At 34.9% G+C, this 9,186-nt stretch overlaps 1 long non-coding RNA gene across 2 annotated transcripts; it reads right to left on the bottom strand.

Annotated features, from left to right (window-relative positions):
* Positions 1-969: 969 nt before the first annotated feature.
* On the bottom strand, positions 970-8,573 carry LOC123565934 (uncharacterized). Of its 2 annotated transcripts, none has more exons than XR_008372260.1 (5): positions 8,483-8,573; positions 6,983-7,126; positions 6,406-6,473; positions 4,329-4,349; positions 970-1,098 (listed from the first exon to the last, which is right to left on the bottom strand). It is a non-coding gene; the product is annotated as an uncharacterized LOC123565934 (long non-coding RNA). The 2 variants fall into 2 exon arrangements; XR_006689289.2 differs by having other exon boundaries at positions 6,406-6,470.
* Between the last annotated feature and the right edge of the window lie 613 nt (positions 8,574-9,186).

The following is a 9,186-nucleotide window of genomic DNA, read 5'->3' as shown; positions in this document are numbered from 1 at the left end:
AACATTAGGGCTAATCAGCTGATATCAGGAGTGCCAGACTGTTACAAAATACGCACGTAATCTAACTTGGTCTAATTCAAGAGTGCTTTGAGCCATTTGGGTGGTTATCGTACTTGGCCGAAATATTATGCCCATAAACATTGTCAGCAAGTTTTGTGAACATTGGATTAAAACTGTTTGACTTAGAGTGCGGACAAGGCTAACTTTAGATTTTTTTTTAGTTATTCAAGGACCATAATCTAAGATTGTCTTGGGCGATTTGGCTGGTTAACGAACTTGGCCGAAATGTTATGCCCACAAACATTGTCAACAAGTTTTGTGAGATCGAATGAAAAAATGTTTGACTTAGAGGGCGAACATGCTTTGGAGGCCGCCCGCCCGCTGCCACGGCTGTTTACATAATACGACCCGCTCTTTAAGAGACGGGCGTATAAAAATAAAAGATTTATCATTAAAGCAGCCCAACTTCGCAGGTCAGCTTATCATTGGTATTGTAAACAAGCCAGTCTGAAGCTTTCAAAGACAGCTATATCTTCCGTACTGTTATTGATAGTGAAAGGGGTGGTGTAACTAGGTGGAAACATTGACGTTGTTCAGTATATTCAATAGTCCCGTACGGCGACATCAATGAATTTATTCCCAGGGATATGTTGAAATAAGTTTAATATAAAATGAATAACGGGTATACATCACAACCGAGTTATATTAAAATCCTATCCTTCAAGGTGTTTAGGAGATACAGAGCGTACATTTAATGGAAGGCTCAAACTTTTAACCTTGAGTTGTGACCTTGACATTGAGCCGACTAATGAGTTATGCACATCGTCTTGACGAGGTGATCATTTGACCAAAGTTTCATGAAAATTCTGCAAGAGGGTTAAGTTATATGGAACGGACGTACGGATACCATTCCTATAACCCTCACAACTCGTGGCTGGGGATCAATTAACAAAGCTAAAAATTCTAATAAACCTTTCAAATTTATAAACAAATTTTATTTCCATATTGTTTGTACAAGAAAAATGATAACTGTATACAAGCCGATGATATTGCTGACTTTCTAACAAAATATTTGTTAAGTGACCAAGCTGAGCAGACCTGAAAGACAAAAAAAGTAAAATTTTCCTGCATGTATACAAAACAAGAGACCCATCATTGCCCTATAGCGCTAACCTGGGTTTAGTTGCTTGTGTGTATGTGTGGATGTGTGTTCGGGGAGGGTGGGGGTAAAGGTTGGGTAAGACATTGGGGGAATGGTGTGATATGACAATATCCAATATAAAGATTTCCACTACATAAATAAGGGGTATAGTGTCCACATCTAGTGTCACTGCTTTTTAATGAAACAGAAAAAAATGTACAATCTTCGTAAAGTGCACCCAAAAAAAACATTTATTTTAAAATTGGACCTGCTGTTTCTGACAAGAATATTTTATAAGTTTCTAATATATACAAGTAGGGAAAAAATGACCACACCTCCTGGTGGTCATGATTTTTTGACGAATCAAAATAACTTGAAAATCTTGGTAGAGGGTTACACAAGGTCCATGTGTGTGAACTTATTTTCAAATCGTATCAGCAGTTTCTTACAAGAAGATTGTTAAAGTTTTCAAAATATACATATTCATCAACTTCCATCAGAAGGTCTCAGAGGAAATGTTGTTTAAAGAAAGTATTGACGGACGAATGGACGCCCGCCTGTGAGCGATCACAATAGCTCACCCCGAGCACTTTGAACTTAAGTGAGCTAAAAATGCTAGGAGAAATCAAAGACTTGACCAAATGTTGCTAAGCATCATAACTTTGTAAAACACTATAGGAAACATTTGTAGTGCATATCAGTTCATCACACTGACCAACTTTGTGACGTTTCTATACATTCTCACTGGTTGTAAATGGGCAAAATATCTTCACTTAATTACGACGCTGATTTGGATGTCAACAAATGGGCGATGTGTTCTTCAAATAGCTAAATATTATATAACCTTAAACATCTAGAATATGCACAACTGCAACACAGGCTTACTACTATGAAGTTTCATTCATATCATTTTATTAAAGTGATATTATGCGCCTCTTACTGCACAAAGTGGGTTTTTGGTGCATTTAAATATGATAAATTAACAACAATGCGGCATAAGTACTTGCAGTTTATTTTTTAGAAATAAAGAAATCAGACAAATAAAAGCAGAGTGCCAGACTTTCACAAAATACGTTCTTCATAGAACTTGGTCTAATTCAAGGGCCATAATCCAAAAGTGACTGGGACTATTTTGCTGGTTATCAAACTTGGCCCACAAATATTGTCAGCAAGTTTGTTGAAGATCGCATAAAAATTGCTTGACTTAGAAAGCAGACAAATCTAAATTTTTCAGTTTTTCGAGCAATTCAAGGACCATAATCCAAGAGTGCCTGAGGCGATTTGGCTGTTCATCAAACTTAGCCGATGTATTATGCCTGCAAACATTGTTAGCAAGTCTGGTGAAGATAGGATGAAAACTGTTGGACTAAAAGAGGGGGCATGCGTTGAATGCCGACAGCCCTCTGTCACGGATGTTCATATAATACGCCCGCACTTACAGAGACAGGTGTATAATAATAGCTCTTGTTTTCAATCTTCTACGCAGTCATCTCCCTTACCTATAAGTAGAGATTTCTGAAGTTGAAGAGAAGCAACTCCTGCGAGCAGTTTGACTTTTCTAGACTGTCCCAGTCAAAATAAGAAAAGTCACATTTGGAATGTTATTATTTTGTACTAGTAACAGGAAGAGTTTCGTATATTGGGTTTAAAGCTATAAGGTACTCCACCCTTTTTACACCAACATCTATTTCAGCTGGATTTTTACTTGAAAAAATGCGTATAATTCCCTGTTAACACTGAACTTTCAGGGCTAACTCCTTAATGAACTAAAACTATCACTAAAGGCAATTAATAGCTCCACACAAACAGTTAAACTATTCTTGATGTCTAAATATTTTACTGTTCCGGGTCATTGTGACCTTGACCTTTGACATACTGACCTTAAATTTGAACTTGACCTGTTTTTCATGATGTTACACTTGTGTTCCAAAATTTATACTTCTAGGCCCAAGCATTCTAAAGTTATCATCCGTGAACTGTGTAACTTGGTCATTGTGTCCTTGATCTTTAACCAATTGACTTTAAAGTCGAAATTATCCTATATTTTGTAATGTTACACCTGTGTATCAAACATTATTTAAATATGTTAAGCATTTCATGAGTTATTGTCCGGAAACCATGAAAACCAATAGATTGACAGACTGACCAACAAGTTCACTCATATATACAACCCTCAACCCAAACTTCATTTTGTGATGGCATCATGATGCCATAAGTGTATAATACATATGCCGCGAAAATGCTTGACGAAGTTAAAAATAAAGTCCATAACAGTGCTATAACTACAGAAACAAGAGGGACAGCAGTTATTTGCACAATGTTCTGACATAGATATAAAATTTCAAAGTCCAAAAGATAGGCCATAACTCCAGAAAAATAATTGGACAATATGCACATGCACTTTAGGAGTCGAGTACACATTAATGTTTGAGAGGCAGACAGTTCAATCACTATATGCATTCCAGTTTGTTGACATCTGTAGCATAAACATCCTGAATTAAAATGGATTTTACCCTAAGTGACCTTGACTTTTGACCCTGCCTGTGACCCAGAAATTATTAAAAGTCAACTTCTCAAGGAGACCGGGTAAATCAGTTTTGCTGATAATGATCTATAAAGGATTTGATGCTAAGTGATCTTGACCGTTCACATAGTGACCTGATATTGATGAAGGTTATCTACTAAAGGAGGCCAATTAACCTCTGAAATCTGAAGTATGTAGGCCAAACAGAGATCTTAAGCTATTGGTTTAAGGACGCTCGCTACAGTTTCGTAATGTTTTTCTCAATAATAGATTTTGATGAAATGTTTTGTATTAAAAGATCATGTTATGATGTATTGAAAAATGAAATAAAATACTAGGTCACCAGCTTTGTTTCAATTTAATTTGCCCTTAGATATGGTGCTACCTTAAACATTTTTCAAAATTTCTGTAATCCTAAAATATCTTTCAGTAAAGTACAATAATCAGCATAAATTTGATTATCTAAGCATTTTTATAACGGAAAACAATATATATATTTGAAACATGCTCAGAGAAAACAAAAGAACATGATTTTGTAAAGAATGGAATACTTGTTCAGCAGACCCAATGGCTATGTTTGCATATTTTTGTCAGTTTTAAGTTGGTACTTCTGCTATTTTATCGAGTTTCACATAATAGAATTTATTCAAACTCTGCACATACCTTTGGTTATGTCTGTCTATTCTGAAACAAAACGAAAATTGATAGGTCACCATATTAGATTTCGCTTAAATCAAATTACAACGAGGTTGGGTGTGGCGGGCATTTATACAACGCAGGTTGGTACGAAATACTATTTCAGTGTTTGAGCAAATGACGTAGAAATATATATATATAAAATTATCAAACGGCAGATTTCTTAATAAGTGGATTTTAAGGTGTTTCTGAAGCATTTTGATGGCATAGAACGATGAAAGTTTCTGCCCATTTTTTAACAAAACCTATAGTTTACGAATGTACGGTACGGGTACGGTACGGGATTAGAAACAGCTGTGACTCAATGCAGAGTTTGATCGCTGGTATAAATAACAGACTCCAGTATATGTTAGATTGAAGCAATTTGAACTAAAAATACTTTAAATGTATATTTTGTAACAATGGTGATACTTAGCCTAACCGTCTGTATATTATACATTGTGTACATTAAATGTATGAGAACATACAATAATTTGCGAATTTTTGCCGTACGCAACATTAGATAATCACTTCCGGGCATGCGCAGAAGTCCAACCGCCAAGTCTGCAGTGAGCTACATCGATCCAATTTGGCACGGTGTTGGGGTAAATATCTACCCGTACGGAAAAACTGTAGCGAGCGCCTTTAAAATGGATTTGACCCTAAATGACTTTGGCCTTATGACCTGAAATGATTAGGAGACTAAACATCCAATAAAATGAAGGCTCACGGTCGATCAGTTATCTCGAGGTAATAATCAGAAATGAATTTAACCAATCAGGACCTTGTGACCTTGACCTTTGACCAATAGTCCCTTAAAATCATAGAGGTCGTCTACTTAAGTGTGAGATATGACAGCTCTGAGAATAGTATATATTAAGATATTTAGCAAAATCGGGTTTCCTATATAAGGCAAATGTGACCTTGACCTTTTGCCCAGAGACCTGAAAATCAATTGGGATCATCTGCCAGTGTATGAAATATGAAACTCCTAGGCCCAATTGTACTAGAGATATCATCCATAAACAGATTTCCTATATAAGGCCTCTATAACAATGACCTCTTGCCAAGTTATCTGAAAACAATAGAGGTCATCTGCAGGTGATAACCAACCTTCATATTAAATTTGAATATCATAGGCCTAAGTGTTTTCAAGTTATCGTCTGGAAAGGGTTTAACTGTTCTGGATCACTGTGACCTTGACCTTGGATTTACTACTCTCAAAATCATTAGGAATCATCTGCTGGTTATGATCAATCTCTCTGCCAGGTTTCGTGATCCTAGGCCCAAGCATTCTCAAGTTATTGTCTAGAAACCGTTTAATAATGCCGTGTCACCTTGACCTTGCCCTTTGACATACTGATCTTAAAATCTACAGGGTGTCATATGCTTAGCATGTCCAATCTCCGTATTAACTTTCATTATCCTACGCCTAAGCATTCTTGAGTTGTCATCTGGAAACCGATTGGTCTGCAGACCGACAGATAGACCGAATGACATCAGCTTCTTCGAAGGTGGGACATAATAAAAACTTGCTTTTTGCCGTTGACAGTTTGAAAATATGTTTAGCATCACATTAAATTTGATCCTAAAATTAATAAAAAGTCAAATGTTTTATACATATTATTATGACATCAATTAAAGATAACTATTACACACAGTAATTAGTGTCATTTCAAATTCGTTATAATATACCAGAAAATATTAAATTCACCTGGTGGCTTACAATTAGTAAGTGTGGTCTTTCTTTATATCATTTTATAATCATGTTCCTGTTTTATTTAACAAATAATCAAGACCTTCGTGTGGTTTATCGTCTAGTTTACCATGGTTCAGAGAAATGATGCGTAGGGATTGAACCAAGAGGGCGTTAGCCCGAGTGGTTAAATACTGAAGCAGCTGAACGATGAACCGTGGTAAATTAGATGATAAATCACAAGAAGGCATTGATTTTCATTCTGACATGGACGGACAATGTGATTTTAATATGCTCAACTTTGGGGGCTTAATAACACATTTTCTCAAATATTTAGAGAATCGTAAATAACCTGTATAACAAACCTACTTTTTTAAATACAAACAGGCATCATTTGTGACGGTTTACATGTGGAAAGTTCATTCATCTGACAGCTGCTGAAACGATTAGTTTAATAGTAGATTTTACCCTGCACTTTTCAAATATTATGAACAATGAAACTGCTCTTTTAAAACCCATCTTACATTTTCACAGGTATATTAAAGAAAACCTAAGTTCTCTCAGAGATAAAGATTGAGAGTCATGAGAAAAGCAATTCCTTTTTTTTTTTGACTATGTTGGCTAGATTATTTACAGACTTGAAGAACAAAATTATAATTCAATTAAATGTTTCAACACTTGCAAGTCCTTAAAACCCTTACCCTGCTAAATGTTTATAATAAACTTGTCCATCTGTCACTTTGGACAGTACTATTAACTATTGCCAAAAATGTTGATTGAATGACCAACAGTGCAGATCATGATCAAACTGCACAAATGTGCAGGCTGATCATGATCTACACTGGTTGTAAAGGCAGAATCAATCGTGTCCAGCGTGATATGGATTAATAGAGAATATAAATGATACAGACTTTTTTCACTAACCCATACTGCATTAAAAACTAACCTTTTTCATATATGATTATAGATTTTAAAACTCTTTAATACAATCCTCATTTTTTTATATCTGGAGAACACCAACCCTCACAACACTTTTTCAAGATTTCATCAATTCACTTTACATCTGGAAAGAACTTTTATCAGGAGTCTGCTGAAAATTTAGAAAATAGTTCAGTAATATTTGTAGACTAGTTCTGTTGTATGCATATGATGAAAAACCTACTATATATTATAAAAGTCAAAAACAAATTTTAAGAACGTTACGATGTACACAGGCACAAGAATAAGAAATGATCCGGCAAAATATTCAAAGATAATTCTATTTTTATACCTTGAAATGGAATATATTGTCTGTTTAAATTTAAGTCTACAGAATACAATAAACTAACTGAAGCTGTTTGCCAGTCAGTCACCAGTACATAGTCTGTGCTATATTATAATATAACCATTCAATATTTAAGACTAACAAGTAAAAAAAAATAACAAAAGCCGTCTAATTTCAGCGCTCGACTGCTAAAGCCCTTTCACTTAATGCTATCTAACATTATATACAGTAACAAAAGCTTTAGAGACACGTTTCCTAGCTGAAAAAGGTGCATAAGATTGTAAAAATATATGCCACAGTTATGAAACTTGTGAGGTCCTACTATGATCAAGATGCGAAAAATGAGTGGAGAATCTGAAAACAGTTGGTCAAAATTCATAACACGCAAGCTTACATATGCAAAACTGTAACACACTGATTTTTAAGTTAATTAAAAAGAAGCTTGAACTTGACAAAAAAAAAGCTAGAGATATATCTTGTGCTTAAAGTGTATATACATTCGGCCTAGTAGTTTTCGAAAAGCATTGTTAACATGCATATCTTTTGTGACGGAGACACCGACAAGAAAGTAACAGATAAAAATACAACCTGAAATTATATTTTTAATGTCATTTTATGATGTAAGAAAACGCTTATTGAATGACTTGTCATTCAAAAGTCAAAATAACAATAAACCACTACAATAAGTATAAATTTTGTAATCTGATTGGATGAAGACTGAAAGAAAGAATTTCACCTCCAACAGAATGACTACTGACACCTGAAATATGACCTTTTACCACATATCTAAATGAATTCAGATTTATTTCGGAAATTCTAAGTAGCCGGCATGACAAAATAATTCTGAGTTTTATTTCTAAATTTTGGACTTATTAGCCTAGTACACTTGTTGAATAATTTAGATTAGTGGTTAAATAGCACAAACTATGGACTAGCAATTTGTATTTAAGGAGTCATGTAACAATGAAAACTATTGCCCTAGGCCTAACACTTTTGACTTCATTGTCCAGCAAGCCATTCAGTTAGTTTCTTTAAGAAATATTACATGCATCAGAAATTAATTTTTAGAACTTTTTCACGTTCTGAATTTTGCCCTTGAAATAATGTTCAGAACAGTTTTGAAATAGTGCGTGTGGGTTCAAGATGAATTTATAAATCAAGAATTGACATAATATAACTTACAACTAAATCAAAGTAAATGATATTCCATCAATGCATATTCATTTCTTGTAAAGAGTGTGGACAGCCATTTCTCGCCCTGCCTTCTTTTTCTGAAATATCATATTTTTATGATTCAGCAAAAAAAAAGAATAAATTACATGATTTCTAGTACAGTCTGGTCACTATCCTAGAGACCAAAAACAAAATCAATGGAAAATAATGTGGATAAAACCTCCTACATATAGGCAGCTATATACATACATGCTTCTGCTGGTGGCAATGGGATTGAATGTCAATCCAGAGGTCTAGAATTTAAGTCCCTGTCTAAGCATTAATTGTGAATTTTATGAAAAACTTTTCGAGTACAGGCCGTTTCTGGAGCTGCAATGACAGGACAGTGTGACTTCATTTGACACCAAATTCTTCATGTAATGAAGTCATTTACCTAGCCAACAAATGGTCAGCAGGCCAGTAACCCAAATGCATGCCCATGCCTGAAATAATGCCTGGAGTGGCACTTAAGAATTAACTTTTTGAAGTTTTTCTACAACCAAAAGATAAAAAGTCGCGAGTTCCTAGGACTGAATGTGGATCCCTAACTAAAATATGGCACGCATGCATTTGTGATAGCCTTTAAAGTTGCAATTATTACCTCTATCAATCAGTTGTCTCTTTTCGCCAAGAAAAAATAAAGCAGGGGCGTAGGGATGATTTGAGCACTGGGG

This window comes from Mercenaria mercenaria, chromosome 8 (genome assembly GCF_021730395.1).
Source record: "Mercenaria mercenaria strain notata chromosome 8, MADL_Memer_1, whole genome shotgun sequence".
In the NCBI taxonomy this organism is placed as follows: Eukaryota; Metazoa; Mollusca; class Bivalvia; order Venerida; family Veneridae; genus Mercenaria; species Mercenaria mercenaria.
This window is presented reverse-complemented; position numbering and strand designations above follow the sequence as displayed.